The sequence below is a fragment of the Salmo trutta genome, chromosome 10 (genome assembly GCF_901001165.1).
Source record: "Salmo trutta chromosome 10, fSalTru1.1, whole genome shotgun sequence".
Taxonomy (NCBI): domain Eukaryota; kingdom Metazoa; phylum Chordata; class Actinopteri; order Salmoniformes; family Salmonidae; genus Salmo; species Salmo trutta.
In genome coordinates this window covers 39,300,518-39,318,667 of record NC_042966.1, presented here as the reverse complement: position 1 = coordinate 39,318,667, position 18,150 = coordinate 39,300,518, and the positions used below count along the sequence as shown (strand labels likewise).

Here is an 18,150-nt window from a genome sequence, read left to right as displayed (position 1 = left end):
CACACACACACGCACACACACAGTAATGCAAGTCTTAAAGGAATGTGAATACATTTACACTGTAACATTGGTTAAGAACACCCTTTATGACATATGATTTAACAACAACGTTATACATATTTTCAATAAGAAATATTAGCCTAATACTACATTATGACGAATTCAGCTTGCAGACAGATGGGAAGGTATGTGTTTAATCCTCAGTCTGTAGTTGAGGATTAAACAGATCATATCTGTTTCTAAGGGTAGTAGTACTGTAACCTTCAGATTATATCTGTTTCTAGGGGTAGTAGTACTGTAACCTTCAGATTATATCTGTTTCTAGGGGTAGTAGTACTGTAACCTTCAGATTATATCTGTTTCTAGGGGTATTAGTACTGTAACCTTCAGATTATATATGTTTCTAGTGGTAGTAGTACTGTAGCCTTCAGATTATATCTGTTTCTAGGAGTAGTAGTACTGTAACCTTCAGATTATATCTGTTTCTAGGGGTAGTAGTACTGTAACCTTCAGATTATATCTGTTTCTAGGGGTAGTAGTACTGTAACCTTCAGATTATATCTGTTTCTAGGGGTAGTAGTACTGTAACCTTCAGATTATATCTGTTTCTAGGGGTAGTAGTACTGTAACCTTCAGATTATATCTGTTTCTAGGGGTAGTAGTACTGTAACCTTCAGATTATATCTGTTTCTAGGGGTAGTAGTACTGTAACCTTCAGATTATATCTGTTTCTAGGGGTAGTAGTACTGTAACCTTCAGATTATATCTGTTTCTAGGGGTAGTAGTACTGTAACCTTCAGATTATATCTGTTTCTAGGGGTAGTATTCTACCAGCTCCAGTACTGCTATGTTTCTCCTGCCTACAGTCCTCTGAGACGAGGGATATGTTCCAGTCTTGAACTGAGGCTATCTTCCCCCCCACCTCCGCCGTGCACTCCGTGTGTGTGTGTAGGTGTGTTTTAGTGTGTGTAGGTGAGTGTGTGTTTCTCCTGTGCACATCGTGTCAGTAGTCTGAACTGCAAGGGCAATGAGAAGAGACACCCCGTGGCTCCAAACAAAGGCTGTAATCAGAAACCATCATCTCTCCCCACATAGCTTTACCTCAGGCAGCGCTGCAACCCCTACGCCCTGCTCTGTTCTGTTACGATGACACCTCCCTTTTAATGTCCACTAACACAGGTATACAAATATGCCAGGATAGCAGTTATACTGTACTGTAGCCTAATGGGGGGAAAAAGGAGAGAGGTGTGAAAAAGAAAGAGTTGACACTTTTAAAACGCTAAGGACTTTCTGGAATCAGCCTAAGAGCGCAAAAAAAAGTAGACTTCACAAATCAATGCCAGCTCGTGATCCCTTCCAACCTCTCTGATTCTTTGAATGTCAGAATAGCTTATCACAAAGGCCGTGTCACAAAGGGCATCCTATTCTCTTTATAGTGCACTTCCTTTGACCAGAACCTGGTTAAAAGTAGTGCACTATATAGGAAATAGGGTGCCATTTGGGGCACATCAAAAGACTTTCAAGGTAAACATGACTAACTACACGTTAAATGACAGGAGAGTTTATCACAGACTCTCTGTAAACATTCAGTGTCAACTGTCAAGTTAAACATGAAAGTAAATGTTGTTGTGATTCAGCGACTAGTAAACAGCAGTCATCTGTCATCATGTATTTAAGGCAATGTTCTGAAATTGTGAGATATGGGGTTGGAGTCAAGGGCAGAGATGCCTTACAGCGGCCATTTACGCTCGCAAGATCAGGATGGTTGTACGAGGCTATAAATTCCCTACAGTGAAGGAGAGAATGGAGAGGGACGATTAGGGAAGCAACCTAAAAATAGAATACGGCTGGTATTTAGTTAGGATTATTATGAGATGGTTATAACTGATTAGACAAGTCTTACAATGTGTTATAACAGCATCATACCTGTAGGCTTTAAGAACCAAAATGTGTTTTACAAAAATATGTTTGTTTGCCTACCGATAGTGGCCACAATATCATCCTTGCCCTGAGTGAAGACCAGCACTCGTTGTCTCTTCTTGTTCACCTTGGGCAGGCTCTGAGCCCTCCAGGAAATCTCTGCAATGTCATCCATCTGTGGAGAAAGGATATGATTGCTTCACCACTTTGTTGAAATAACAAGATTCTGCTACATTAGCCAAATGAACACACCACTACAGCTTTGCTGGTTGATATAAGGGCCCGTTTCAGTCATTTCACTCAGTGAGGGTTCACAGGAGTGATTGATCAATGTTCTTCGATGGGATATGTAGTCCATCCGTTATGTAGTCCATCTGAAACATTTTTGCGAGAATTAGAGAACAATATATATTGAGTCTTTCCGACATTAAGTACACGTTTTAAACCAACGAGGGCTTTCTATAAGACAACAAGGTCAGATTGTAGATCTAACATAGCTAGGTCAACAGTTGGGGCAATGGCGTACATACAGTCCCTTCAGAAATATTCAGACCCCTTGACTTTTTCCACATTTTGTTGCGTCACAGCCTTATTCTAAAATTTTAAGTTCAATTGATTGTACATGATTTGGAAAGGCACATACCTGTCTATATAAGGTTCCACAGTTAACAGTGCATGTTAGACCAAAAACCAAGCCATGAGGTTGAATGAATTGTCCATAGAGCTCCGATACAGAATTGTGTCGAGGCACAGACCTGGGGAAGGGTACCAAAACATTTCTGCAGCATTGAATGTCCCCAAGAACACAGAGGCCTCCATTATTCTTAAATGGAAGACGTTTGGAAACACCAAGACACTTCCTGGAGTTGGCCTCCCAGCCAAACTGAGCAATCGAGGGAGAAGGGCCTTCGTCAAGGAGTTGAGCAAGAACCCTACGGTCACTTTGACAGAGGTCTAGAATCTGTTGAGATGGGAGAACCTTCCAGAAGGACAACAATCTCTGCAGCACTCCACCAATCAGGCCTTTACGACAGAGTGGCCAGCCGGAAGACACTCATCAGTAAATACACATCACAGCCTGGTTGGAGTTTTCCAAAAGGCTCCTGATGACTCTTACACCATGAGAAACAAGATTCACTCGTCTGTTGAAACCAAAAATGGCTGAATGTGAAGCGTCACATCTGGAGGAAACCTGGCACTATCCCTACGGTGAAGCATGGTGGTGGCAGCATCATGCTGTAGGGATGTTTTTCTGCGGCAGGACTGGGAGACTAGTCAGGATCGAGGGAAATATGAACGGAGCAAAGTACAGAGAGATCCTTGATGAAAACCTACTCCAGAGCACTCAGGACCTCAGACTGGGGCAAAGGTTCACCTTCCAACAGGACAAAGACCGAAAGCACACAGCCAAGACAATGCGGGAGTGGTTTCGGGACAAGTCTCTGAATGTCCTTGAGTGGCCCAGCCAGAGCCTGGACTTGAACCCGATCGAACATCTCTGGAGAGACCTGAAAATAGCTGTGCAGGATCGCTTCCCATCCGACTTGACAGAGCTTGAGAGGATCTGCAGAGAGGAATGGGAGAAACTCCCCAAATACAGGTGTGCCAAGCTTGTAGCATCATACCCAAGAAGACTCATAGCTGTAATTGCTGCCAAAGGTGCATCAACAAAGTTCTGAGTAAAGGGTCTGAATACTTATGTAAATGTGATATTTCAGGTTTGTCTTTAATATAGATTCGCCCAAAAAATTCTAAAAACCTGTTTTCGCTTTGTCATTATGGGGTATTGTGTGTACATAGATTGATGAGCGAAAAAATGATTTAATCAATTTTAGAATAAGGCTGTAACGTAACAAAATGTGGAAAAAGTCAAGGGGTCTGAGTACATTCCGAATGCGCTGTAACAGTGTCGTCCTCATACAGATGAATATTACAAGTTTTATTAACAGATAAACCAATATTATTTCCACAGTATAAATAGTAAAGAGAACAAGTCCCAATACTGGCCCCAAATGAGGAGTGGGGATAGGCTAGGTGGTGTTATACATGAAGCAGGCTCTGGCTACATCCCAAAAGGCACACTGTTCCCTATAGACAGTAGTGCACTACTTTCAACCAGATCCCTATGGACCTTGGTCAAAAGTACTGCACTATGTAGGGAATAGGGTGCCATTTGACAGTATCTGCACAGAATGGATAACCCTGGAGACTAACACAACTCTCTATTGAGCCTCTCTTTGATCATCAGAGGGATAAAAACCCCACACCTGTCATGCCTCCTTTACTAGTAACTTATCATGATGTACAATGAGCAGCAGGAATGTCTCTATCAGTGGCTCACAGTAGGGTGGACCATGAACGACGCTGCGGTTTGATCATTTGGTTCCAGTGGCTCAGTGCATTGGGCTTTAGAGAATGGTGGATTGTAGATTTGATTCCAACATGGGAAACATTTACTGTCTATGTTGACAGTTCTGTAAGTCGCCTTGGATTCAAAACGTCTGCTAAATGATCACATTACCTTACGTTATATTTTTTTACGTTTTTTTATTATCATATTTTTGTTAGAATGCATCCAACAACAAGTATCTTTTAAGACAATCATAGCAGTGTGGTTGTTTATCTACATTGAGGAACCTTGAGGGAAATTAAAGAAAGCCTAACGGGAAGATATCAGAGTGACAGGGCTCCTAAGCAACGCTACCAGCCAGCTCCACTGCCTTCCTCACTCCAGCCCATCCAAATGCTTCCCAAACGGCCTTTAAAACCAGTCTAAAGAGTTTGGCCAAGAGCTTGGACAGAGGAAAAATGGTTGTAACACTCTAAGTGCTAATGGAGAGTAGGGCTGTGGCGGTCATGACATTTTTGTCAGCCGGTAACTGTCACGCAAATAACTGCCGGTCTCATGGTAATTTACCGTTAATTACCGTAAATATGTTTAGCATCTCTGAGCTTCCACACATAGCCTACAATCCAGGCACTCTACATTTTAATAAGTCTAATAAATCCATTTAATATAGCCTACAGCATCACAATAAATTCATTATTTATTTTAGTCAGGTCTAAATAGACATTATGATATGAAGAAAACATAGTCTGTTTCAGAAGAACAGAATAGCATATTCTGAGTTGTCCTTATGTTAGGTCCTGATCTGACTATGCCATATGGCTGTGGGCTACACTAGTTCATTAAGCAGACAAGAGTTGCTTATAATTCCTGTGCCATTATTTGATATTATTTTATAGGTAGAAGAATACAATTGAACATAGCTGAATAAAATAGAAAGGATATTTTTCCCAAAAAATTTCAGAGGGATTGCGCACATGCGGCTATTCTGTGTTGAGCTGTTAGCAAAGTGGTAACTTGAAACAGGTTCTCCTACATGCTTCATTTAGAGTTATTTATGCAACTTTAGTTGTGATACAAATGTTAGGCTATATGTTTAGATTTTTAATACATTCTAAGGCTGCATGATGTGACTCTAATGATGATTTGAATAAAATCTCATGAAAGACATGAGCTCTGCTCTGTTTCTTACGCAGGCTGCACACACTTCATCAGTCTCTCATTCACTATTTGACAAGCACTTGAATGTAGTGGAGTCAAATGGAAGAAATCCTTCCCTTGGTTACATTTGTAATATGCCAGGTTAGCTACACAGGTTGTAAAGTGGATTAATGTGCTTCATTTTGAGAATTTAACAATAAATATAACAGCATGAGAAAGCTGGGATCCTCTTTTAAAAAGTGACCACTGGCCAGTGAAAACTCTGTTTTTACACATGATTACACGACTGTGCTTATAAGAACACATGTTTCCCTAGGCTCTGTAGGCTATTGGCATTCCAACCGTGTTCCAAGGGTCATGTTTCACTAGGCTCTGTAGGCTATTGGCACTCCAACTGTGTTCCAGAGGTCATGTTTCACTAGGCTCTGTAGGCTATTGGCACTCCAACTGTGTTCCAGGAGTCCTTGGCCTATTATGGTAAACTATTTGGCCACTTTAGTTGTGATACAAACCTTATCAAAACATATAGGTCTATGGGCTAGGTCACATGATGCATTGTGACTATGGTTTGAAGAAAGCCCCCCCCCCCAAAAAAAAAATGCATACACTGATTTTTGCCTTAGACTGCATGTGCTGGGCATCATATTCTCACCATGAGACTATTCTCAATTGAATCTTCTCTTTACATACTGTATACTAAATAACATACGCGTGAAATTAGTTCTGGTTTAGAATGGGCCATTATAATGCACCTGGAGGAACAGTGGAATAAATACATGTCATCCGTATGCACTGGAGTAGCATACGTTCATTTTCATGCCAGCCGGGTAGGCTAGTCCAGTTGTAAAGAGAAGCTATGTGCTTATTATTAGGAAACTTAAGAAATAAATATAGTAGGTCTAGCCTATAGAAATGTTGTGCAACATGGGCTTCTAGGAACACTTATTTCATTCTGTGCATTAACCAGCTATGAGGAGCTGGCTATTGCTATGCAACAGGTGATCCGATTCCACTCCAACGCTGATTGCAGGGCTCTCATGAAGTGCTTGATTTGATTTTTCGATATAATTTTCATTGATATCAGAGTGATTAGAAGGACAACAGAGCAACAGAGCACCAGGCCATTAGTTTGGAAGGATAACCAATGACCATCAGCGGCATCAGAGTGCAGTTTTTGGAAAAGCCTAGTTACCATGACTTAACGATCATGTGTTATTTGTCATGACTCAAGACTGCCAGTGTGGGAATAATACAATCACCCAGGCAAAGGTTAACACCAGAGGCTGTTAGCAGGCAACAGCAACTGGTACAGTAGCTATTATGATAATAAGGAAGTCAAAACACAAACACACACACACACAATGAATACAATGTTATTTCACCTGGGGGATTGTTTGTATAGCCTACTTACCTAGCAACAACTTCCTATGGCAGCAACACAATATGGAAAACAGATCATATTAAATTCAACATAAGTGCTTTTTTTGGGGTGGATTTATTGTGCAGTAATTGTGAATGATTCATTGTGCAGTAATTGTGAATGATTCATTGTGTAGTAATTGTGAATGATTCATTGTGCAGTAATTGTGAATGATTCATTGTGCAGTAGTTGTGAATGATTCATTGTGCAGTAATTGTGAATGATTCATTGTGTAGTAATTGTGAATGATTCATTGTGCAATAAGTGTGAATAATTCATGATTCATTGTGTAGTAAGTAGGAATGATTCAATGTGTGTTAATTGTGAATGATTCATTGTGCAGTAAGTGTAAATGATTCATCATGCAGTAAGTGCAAATGATTCATCGTGCGGTAAGTGTAAATGATTCCCTGTGCAGTAAGTGTAAATTATTCATCGTGCGGTAAGTGTAAATGACTCACTGTGCAGTAAGTGTAAATGATTCATCGTGCAATAATTGATCGGATCCAAATCGACTGCATATACACTTCAGTTGGTTTAGATGATGTGAAGTTTTATACAACCACAGAATATGACAGATTTATCAAGGTGTTCATCTGTATCAAAGCCGCTGAAAAATGTATCTTCCTCCGTGCAGAGAGACTGTTAGTGAGGCAGCGGTTCAGTCCCAAATGGCATCCTACTCCCTATATAGTGCACTACTTTTGACAGTTATTGCACTATATGGGGAATTGGGTGCCATTTGGGACGCAAACAGTGCCAAGGAAAGATTAAATTACTGCTGGTCTGCAGACACCTCATCAGACACCTCATCAGAGACCTCATCAGACACCTCATCAGACACCTCATCAGATACCTCATCATCAGACACCACATCAGATACCTCATCAGACACCTCATCAGAAACCTCATCAGACACCTCATCAGAAACCTCATCAGATACCTCATCATCAGACACCTCATCAGATACCTCATCAGACACCTCATCAGAAACCTCATCAGACACCTCATCATCAGATACCTCATCATCAGACACCTCATCAGACACCTCATCATCAGACACCTTATCAGATACCTCATCAGACACCTCATCAGATACCTCATCATCAGATACCTCATCATCAGATACCTCATCATCAGACACCTCATCATCAGACACCTCATCATCAGACACCTCATCATCAGATACCTCATCATCAGATACCTCATCATCAGACACCTCATCATCAGACACCTCATCAGATACCTCATCATCAGACACCTCATCAGACACCTCATCAGATACCTCATCATCAGACACCTCATCAGACACCTCATCATCAGACACCTCATCAGATACCTCATCATCAGACACCTCATCATCAGACACCTCATCATCAGACACCTCATCAGATACCTCATCAGATACCTCATCAGATACCTCATCAGACACCTCATCATCAGACACCTCATCAGACACCTCATCAGATACCTCATCATCAGACACCTCATCAGACACCTCATCAGATACCTCATCATCAGACACCTCATCAGACACCTCATCATCAGACACCTCATCAGACACCTCATCATCAGACACCTCATCATCAGACACCTCATCAGACACCTCATCATCAGACACCTCATCATCATACACCTCATCAGACACCTCATCATCAGACACCTCATCAGATACCTCATCATCAGCCACCTCATCAGATACCTCATCAGACACCTCATCAGATACCTCATCAGACACCTCATCAGAAACCTCATCAGATACCTCATCATCAGACACCTCATCATCAGACACCTCATCATCAGACACCTCATCAGATACCTCATCATCAGATACCTCATCATCAGATACCTCATCATCAGACACCTCATCATCAGACACCTCATCATCAAACACCTCATCAGACACCTCATCAGATACCTCATCAGATACCTCATCAGATACCTCATCATCAGACACCTCATCATCAGACACCTCATCATCAGACACCTCATCAGACACCTCATCAGATACCTCATCATCAGACACCTCATCAGACACCTCATCATCAGACACCTCATCAGACACCTCATCAGACACCTCATCATCAGACACCTCATCAGACACCTCATCAGACACCTCATCATCAGACACCTCATCATCAGACACCTCATCATCATACACCTCATCATCAGACACCTCATCATCAGACACCTCATCAGACACCTCATCAGACACCTTACCAGACACCTCATCAGACACCTCATCAGAAACCTCATCTGACACCTCATCTCATCTGTGGCCATCTCAAGGAAACGACTGCTAAGTGTGTTAGGATGTACTGATGGCTTTACTGAGCGAGAGAGACAAACGTTAAATAGTAATTGGCATGGCTACATTGTATATATCTGGTAAAAAAATAATGATTTAGGTATGGTTATTATACAAATTATTAATATAAATTTAGAAAGCAGGAAGCAGAAAAAGCTATGCAGTTCGTCCTTGGTCTTCCTTTTGCCAATATGAAGTACCTGGTTGCACCAACCAAACTCTTTAAAAACATTTTTTTTTAAAGTGACGTGACACTTAACAAAAGTGAAACTTTTAACAAAAGTGATAGCAAGATAAATATATGTACAAAAACATCATTGAACCGCAAACCAGCTAGACATGAGTACATGTGATCTACCAGCCAGATCTGCCAGATCTACCAGTGATCTACCAGCCAGATCTACCAGATCTACCAGATCTCTAACAGATCTACCAGATATCTACCAGATCTACCAGATATCTACCAGATCTACCAGATCTACCAGATATCTACCAGATCTACCAGTGATCTACCAGATCTACCAGTGATCTTCCAGATCTCTACCAGATCTCTACCAGATATCTACCAGATATCTACCAGATCTACCAGTGATCTTCCAGATCTCTACCAGATCTCTACCAGATATCTACCAGATATCTACCAGATCTACCAGTGATCTACCAGATCTCTACCAGATCTACCAGATCTACCAGTGATCTACCAGATCTCTACCAGATATCTACCAAATCTACCAGCCAGATCTACCAGATCTACCAGTGATCTACCAGATCTACCAGATCTACCAGTGATCTACCAGATCTCTACTAGATCTCTACCAGATCTCTACCAGATCTCTACCAGATCTACCAGATATCTACCAGATCTACCAGCCAGATCTACTAGATCTACCAAATATCTACCAGATCTACCAGATCTACCAGATATCTACCAGATCTACCAGCCAGATCTACCAGATATCTACCAGCCAGATCTACCAGCCAGATCTACCAGAGATCTACCAGATCTACCAGATCTACCAGCCACTCAGATTTTTTTACCAGCTAATATATATATTTTTGACATAATTAAACATCAACAACGACAACAACAAAAACAAAAACAGCAACAACAACAAACAGATGAGCATGTACTACTAGTAAGAAGTAATGTGGTATATTGTTCAATAAAACATAAATAATACTGAACTGGCTTGCTGACCCTGGCTATGTGCTGCAACATGCTACATTAAGTAGGGCCCTATAAAATCTGTTTCTTTTTTGCCAAATTCCGTTTGGCAGTTGGCAGGTGTTAATTTTCCCACCCTGTATCCGATGCAATTTTGCAGTGTTCTGGCAAATCAAGTTGACACAGAAAATGTCAGAGAACTGGTTAGTACTGGGAGATGCTTTGCCCTTTATATTTACTTTTTGAAATGTGAGATTTTTTCTCCCTCCCTCCCACCCTCCTCATCCCCCTCTCCTCTCCTTCTCTGTGGAAGCTGTCAGTGCCATCGGGAATCCATTTCCATTCCAGTCACGTTGATCACACCGTAAGTGATTCTGGACGACAAATATTCATGCCGAGAAGAACTATATTCAAGGGAGAGCTCTACTTTTGAAAGAGAGAAAACCACTTAAACATATCTAAATCAGATTCCACATTTCTTTTTAAACTCACCCGTTTTGTTTGTCTTTTTAAATTCATGTTTAAAAAGTGACACAGGGATATAGGATGTTGAAAATTTTACAGAGGCAGGCAAAGCAAAAAAATGTATTCATAATTTAAGGCGCAGCCCCACTTAAAACACATACATCATTCTGTGTACTAACAAGCCTGTAATTTTCATTTACAGAATCTGAAACCACAGGTGGCAGTAATTTGGTTATTGAAAGGATGGTGTGTGAGCTACAGTATACCATTTAGTGTTAGTGCTGGATTATACTGTAGTAGGGAGAGGGGAGACATATTATCTCAGGGAGTAAAGATACTAATGAGAGAAGCTTTTTAACCCCTGAAGAGAGAAAGAAAGAGAGAGAGGGCAAGAGAGAGAGAGCGAGTGAGTGAGAAAGAGAGAGAGAGAGAGAGGGGGGAGGCAGAGAGGGAGAGAGGGAGAGAGGGAGAGATGGCGAGAGAGGTAGAGAAAGAAAGAGAGCGAAAGGGAGAGAGAGAGAGAGAGGGAGAGAGAGAGAGGGAGTGAGAGAGAGAGAGAGAGAGGGAGAGAGAGAGAGAGAGTGAGAGAGAGAGAGAGAGAGAGAGAGAGGCAGAGAGAGAGGGAGAGAGAGAGAGAGAGGGAGAGAGCGGCAAAGAGAGAGAGAGAGAGAGCGAGGAGAGAGAGGCAGAGTGGGAGAGAGAAAGAGGGAGAGAGAGAGAGAAAGACAGAGAGGGAGAGAGAGAGGGGAGAGAGAGAGGGAGAGAGAGAGAGAGAGGGAGAGAGAGAGCGGCAAAGAGAGAGAGAGAGAGAGCGAGGGAGAGAGAGGCAGAGTGGGAGAGAGAAAGAGGGAGAGAGAGAGGCAGAGAGGGAGAGAGAGAGGGAGAGAGGCAGAGAGAGGGAGAGAGAGGCAGAGAGAGGGAGAGAGAGGCAGAGAGAGGGAGAGAAAGAGGCAGAGAGAGAGAGAGGCAGAGAGAGAGTGAGAGGCAGAGAGGGGGGCAGACAGAGAAACAGGTAGAGAGAGAGGCAGAGAAAGAAAGAGAGGGGGAGATAGAGAAAGATAAGAGAAAGAGAAAGAGAGAAAGAGAAAGAGACAGAGAGAGAGGAGAGGCTTGAAACCATGCCCAACTTCTCAGCTTCCCAAGAGGCTTTTCAAAATTCAATACATAACATCTGTAGGCGATGTTGGGTGCAGACCTAGCAGAGTGTGTCATAATAACACACACACACAGAGAGAGAGAGAGAGAAAGAGAGAGAGAGAGAGAGAGAGAGAGAGAAAGAGGAGCGAGAGAGAGAGAGAGAGAGAGAGAGAGAGAGAGAGAGCTGGGTGAACAAAGAAACATGACGACTGCCAGGTTTCCATGGCAACTGCTGCAAGGCCTGGAGAGTATAATAGCACATCAATCACTGACCAGAAAAATAACTAAATTATCAGCAAAAATAAACCTTTAGGATCTGGTTAGTAACTCACCTACTTAGAAACCTTGTTCTTTGGCCAATGTGTCTGTTCCTGAAAAATAAAGAACACAAAAAACATTTTTACAGAGTCAACAGGTTGTCAACAGTTTGTCAACAGGTTGTCAACAGGTTGTCAACAGGTTGTCAACAGGTTGTCACAGTGTGAGCATCCCAAATGGTAATCTATCCCCTATATAGTGTACCTGTTTTGACCAGGACCAATAGGGTCCAAAGTAATGCACTAAATAGGAAATAGGGTGTAGGACACAACAAGTGTTGGCATGCAGTACAAGACCTCTCACTTCTTCCAAGCCACTTCCTTCCTCTCACTTCCTTCCTCCAGTCACTTCCTTCCTCCAGTCACATCCTTCCTCCAGTCACTTCCTCTCACTTCCTTCCTCCAGTCACTTCCTTCCTCCAGTCACTTCCTTCCTCCAGTCACTTCCTTCCTCCAGTCACTTCCTTCCTCCAGTCACTTCCTTCCTCCAGTCACTTCCTTCCTCCAGTCACATCCTTCCTTCAGTCACTTCCTCTCGATTCTATCCTCCAGTCACTGACTGACTTAGCACGTGTGACACTTGAGACTGAATGAGTAACTCCAGTCCATTCTGCTGCTGCATTGCTTCCTGGATGAGTAACTCCAGTCCATTCTGCTGCTGCATTGCTTCCTGGATGAGTAACTCCAGTCCATTCTGCTGCTGCATTGCTTCCTGGATGAGTAACTCCAGTCCATTCTGCTGCTGCATTGCTTCCTGGATGAGTAACTCCAGTCCATTCTGCTGCTGCATTGCTTCCTGGATGAGTAACTCCAGTCCATTCTGCTGCTGCATTGCTTCCTGGATGAGTAGTCTACTCACAGTGGATGAGTCCCTTTATCTCAATGCCCCACTTCAGCTCATCTTATTATTCATTCATTTATTTATTTATATCGCTATTTATTTATATCGTTATTTTACCAGGTAAGTTGACTGAGAACACATTCTCATTTACAGCATCGACCTGCGGAATAGTTACCGGGGATCAATGAGCCAATTGTACAATAACAACAGCCCATGAGAAGAAGACAATGCCTGCATCACAAATGGCACCCTATTCCCTTTATAGTGGCCTTCATAGTGCCCTTTATAGTGCCCTTTATAGTGCACTGCTTTATAGTGCACTGCTTTATAGTGCACTGTAACACAGACAGTAGCTATGGATGGATAAGGGGGTTTCCCAGTTTACACCAATGGAATTCAATAATAGTGACCACAGCACAGCATTATTTAGAGTGTACTTGCCTTGTGGTGGTTTCTAGCAGCTAGGTGATGTTATTAGCTCTGTTTAATCAATGGCCAGAGACTGCTGTAGGCTGTTGCCCGATGAAATGGACACCAATCACCAGTGACAAGTCCATTCGCTCAACTCACTTTTGACCCTTAGACAAAGCAATAAATCAATGCTATGATGCTAAATGATCCAATTATATGGAAAGGAGGCTGGGGTTTGGCTGGCAGTGTGACCTTCGGGAGAGAGAGGTTGACAATCTGGTCCCCCTCACAGAAGTGAGGGAGGAGATGGAGTAATGTGTGTGTGTGTGTGTGTGTGTGTGTCTGTGGTGTGTGGTGTGTCTGTGGTGTATGGTGTGTGTGGTGTATGTGTGTGTGGGGTATGTGGTGTGTGTGTCTGTGGTGTGTGGTGTGTGTGTGTCTGTGGTGTGTGGTGTGTGGTGTGTGTGGTGTATGTGTGTGTGTGGTGTGTGTGGTGCGTGGTGTGTGTGTGGTATGTGGTGTGTGGTGTGTGTGCGTCTGTGGTGTGTGGTGTGTGGTGTGTGGTGTGTGTGGTGCATGTGGTGTGTGTGGTATGTGTGTGGTATGTGTGTGTGTGGGTGTGGTGTGTGTGTGTGTGTATAGTGTGTGTAGTGTGTGTTGTGCGTGGTGTGCGTGGTGTGTGTAGTGTGTGGTGTGTGGTGTGTGTGTATGTGTGTGTGTAGTGTGTGGTGTGTGTGAGTGTGTGTGTGGTGTGTGAGTGTGTGTGGGAATGTGTGTGTGTGGTGTGTGTGAGTGTGTGAGGGTGTATGTGTGTATGTGTGTGTGTGGTATGTGGTGTGTGTGTGTCTGTGGTGTGTGGTGTGTGTGTGTCTGTGGTGTGTGGTGTGTGGTGTGTGTGGTGTATGTGTGTGTGTGGTGTGTGTGGTGCGTGGTGTGTGTGTGGTATGTGGTGCATGTGGTGTGTGTGTGTCTGTGGTGTGTGGTGTGTGGTGTGTGGTGTGTGTGGTGCATGTGGTGTGTGTGTGGTATGTGTGTGGTATGTGTGTGTGTGGGTGTGGTGTGTGTGTGTGTGTGTATAGTGTGTAGTGTGTGGTGTGCGTGGTGTGTGTAGTGTGTGGTGTGTGGTGTGTGTGTGAGTGTATGTGTGTGTGTAGTGTGTGGTGTGTGTGAGTGTGTGTGTGTGTGGTGTGTGAGTGTGTGTGGGAATGTGTGTGTGTGGTGTGTGTGCGTGCACGTGTGGGTGTGTGTGGTGTGTGTGTGTGTGTGTGTGGTGTGTGTGTGTGTGTGTGTGTGTGTGTGGTGTGTCAACAGAAGAGGAAGAGACAACATGGAACAATAAGGTTATGGAGCCCAGGGGGGAACAGACATGCCTCTCTGTCTCCGATACCTCATTACTGGGCCAGAGATATGTCAATTCATCTAGTAACACACACACACACACACACACACACACTACACACACACACACACACTACACACACACACACACACACACACACACACACACACACACCACACACACACACACACACACACGCCACACACACACACACACACTACACACACCCACACACACACACACACACACACACACACACACACACACACACACACTCACACATACTACACACACACATACACACACACAGTGTGGTGGGTACCATGTTCATTTATTTACTAGATATTGACTTTTCTCCTTATCAAATGTGTAAACAAAACAAGGACACTTTATCTGGAGCCCCTTAACAAAGGTGTGCATCCCAAATGGCACCCTATACTACCTATGTAGTGCTCTGCTTTTCACCAGATTCATATGGGCCCTGGTCAAAAGTAGTGCACTGTATAGTATATATGGTGCCATTTGGGACAACTTTTAAAAAGGCACACGAGTGCAGGTTGAATAATAGGTTGGTTGGTCTGAAGCCTTCAGTCACCCAGTTAGCTACAGTGGCATCTCTGTGTGTGTGTGAAATGCTCTTCTGTATAAGTGGGTGTTGGTGGGCAGCATAGAAAATTTATATATTGGTGGCAACAATTTATATGAGCCACCTGTGTGTGATGTATTGTAGGCATTTATGTATTTATATGGGTTGTTAGGCTAGATGGAGCAGTATATAAGCATGCAAATAAAGTTGTATTGAATGAAGTTGAATGTATTTACAGCCCTTGTATATCAATAACCTGCAGACCAAACATATTAATTCATGATGCATTATACAAAGGGTTACCAAAGGATAACATGTTGAATTCATAAGAGTTTATGACTGATTCATTGGTGCAATGAAATGGGGGTTTGATGGGGGTTTTTCTCACTATAATAGTAAGTGCTAAGGAGTTGCAAAATTCCAGAAACTATCAAAAAAATTCCCAACTTCTCCAACCCTATTCTATTCTATAAGTGTTTCGAGCCACATCTGGACAGGATCATTGTCCTCAGCAAAACATCTCATTAGTTTAAAGATGTAACGCTGTAATTAAATGTTTCTTTCGTTTGCTTATCCAAGTCTCTTAGGCTGTGTTTAGAGAGGCATCCCAATTCTGATATTTATTTTCAGTAATTGGTATTTTGACCAATCAGATCAGCTCTGAAAATATCTGATGTGAAAAGATCTGATGCGATTGGTCAAAATATCAGAATTGGGCTGCCTGTCTAAACGCAGCCTTATCCTCCTCTTTAAATATAGAATCCGTATGAGGCGGAAACAGCGCCACTGTTCGCCCCCAGCGCTTTTGTTATTGTTTTGGTTTTGTGGATGGAGCGTCAGGCAGAGTGGTAAAAACAAACGACAGTACATATGCTGCTGTTCTATCTGGCGTGCAATGATGTCCGAGGGACAAAAAATATATATATTTTTTGTTTGTAGTGACTTATTTGTTGTTGTAATATCTCAAAAGGACATGCAGTGCGCTCCTAAATTTGACATACTCCCGTGCCACATGATAATTGTAACGGACGCGTATTATTCCTTGATCTGATCTACAGGCTAACCTATTTTGCATTGATAAATAAATATAATCTCAGCGACTGTTCAAACAATAAACCAAACAAGACCCTTTTTAGAATCCCCCCATAATGTATTTTGTTTAGAAGTGACAACGTTATTCTAGGATATTTGGAAACGTTAAAAACAGATAGCCGTGTGCTTTTCTTTTCTCGTGACCAAAAATGATAACATTCTATGGGAACTAATACATTGAAGCAGAGAATATCAAACTGAGATAATGTTGTAGGTTACACCGGCAAGTAGAAGAATATTTGCCAAGGGATATGCCAACTTGGAGATGTGGGAAGCTACAAGGCTAGCTAGCTAGTACAGTTTAGATAACTTTCTATACAACAAGACAAGAGGTACCTCTTATTTGCTTTCACAACAAACGTGAAGACAACAAGAAAACCTCTGTTGCCCCCTTGTGAATGTTGGAGTCTTGACCGGTAAGGTATCATATTAACAAAAGGTGCACTTTGTCTCCCCAAAAAATCGGACTCCACCCAGCCCACGCAGACACATAGAGCTAAACACGTTAAGGGTGAGGAAACTTTAAGTGACGTGGCAGGTTGATGAGTATGGTCGTAGGTGTACAGAGAGGTCAAATATAACATGGAAAGCTAAGAACATCAACCCTCTCTCTAGCTGCAGACAGACTGACTGGGGAACATACAGCCATAGTTAGTATAAAGCTATCAGAATGTGTGAGATGTTTCTGCTGTCAGGGGCTCGTACAGTCAAAGAGATATTTTTAGAAGGCTTAAACTAATAATCCTGAGCCCCAGTCAGAGGAGGGAGGGAAGGATTCAACCATTTCTTGCCAAGAAAAACGAAACAGGAAATTCACTTCATGCATAGGGCATTTTTCAAAGCTTCAAACTTTTGCACTGGTGTGCTGCAGTTTCTCCGGGATCCCTTGCAAAGTATAGACTAGCGATCGCTGTCCATGGTTCTGAAATTGAGACGTCTACGCGGCTGCCTATCAATAGGCTATCAGATTATGTTGTGGTGCTAGTGCTTGTTGTAGCCTATAGCTTTGATTTAATGGATACATGATTATTCGTTTTTTGGGGTCATTTTCTCATGTTAAGCCTAACGTTTACGTTTCACAAAGCTACAGGCCTATGGTGTGGTAACGCTGCTATTTCGAATGCTGGTTGGCGACAATAAAGTATTTATTTACTTGTTCAGTAATCAAAGTGGGAAATTCAAACATTGCAGATTGTAAAACGAATTTTCGATGCAACAGCATATTAATCAGAAACTAATAGATTTTGTATTTATATACAACTGTCCTGTAGGCCTATATCCTAACTTTGCCGTCCTCACTCTCTATCGCAGCTTGGATACAATGTTGGTGCTGCGTAAAACCAGTATATTAATGCCAAATGATACAATCAGTCAGTGGTGTAATGTAGTTAAGTAAAAATACTTTAAAGTACTACTTAAGTCATTTTGGGGGTATCTGTACTTTACTTTACTATTTATATTTCTGTCACCTTTTACTTTTACTTCACTACATTCCTAAAGAAAATACATACATTTTCCCTGAAACGCAAAAGTACTAATTTCCAAGACGGCAGGAAAGAAATATTGCCCAACTGAGACACAACAATCAATATAATACGACGTCATCCCTACCACCTCTCATCTGGACGGACTCACTTAAAA

The 18,150-nt window shown here is 42.4% G+C and overlaps 1 long non-coding RNA gene across 1 annotated transcript in view; it reads right to left on the bottom strand.

Moving 5' to 3' along the window:
• The window catches only part of LOC115201708 (uncharacterized), a 65,659-nt gene that overhangs the window by 15,299 nt on the left and 32,210 nt on the right, over nucleotides 1–18,150 (bottom strand). The window contains exons 2-3 of the long non-coding RNA XR_003879795.1: nucleotides 12,256–12,294; nucleotides 1,981–2,095 (exon numbers count right to left, since the gene is read on the bottom strand). This is a non-coding gene — a long non-coding RNA (uncharacterized LOC115201708). The remainder of the gene's footprint in view (nucleotides 1–1,980; nucleotides 2,096–12,255; nucleotides 12,295–18,150) is intronic.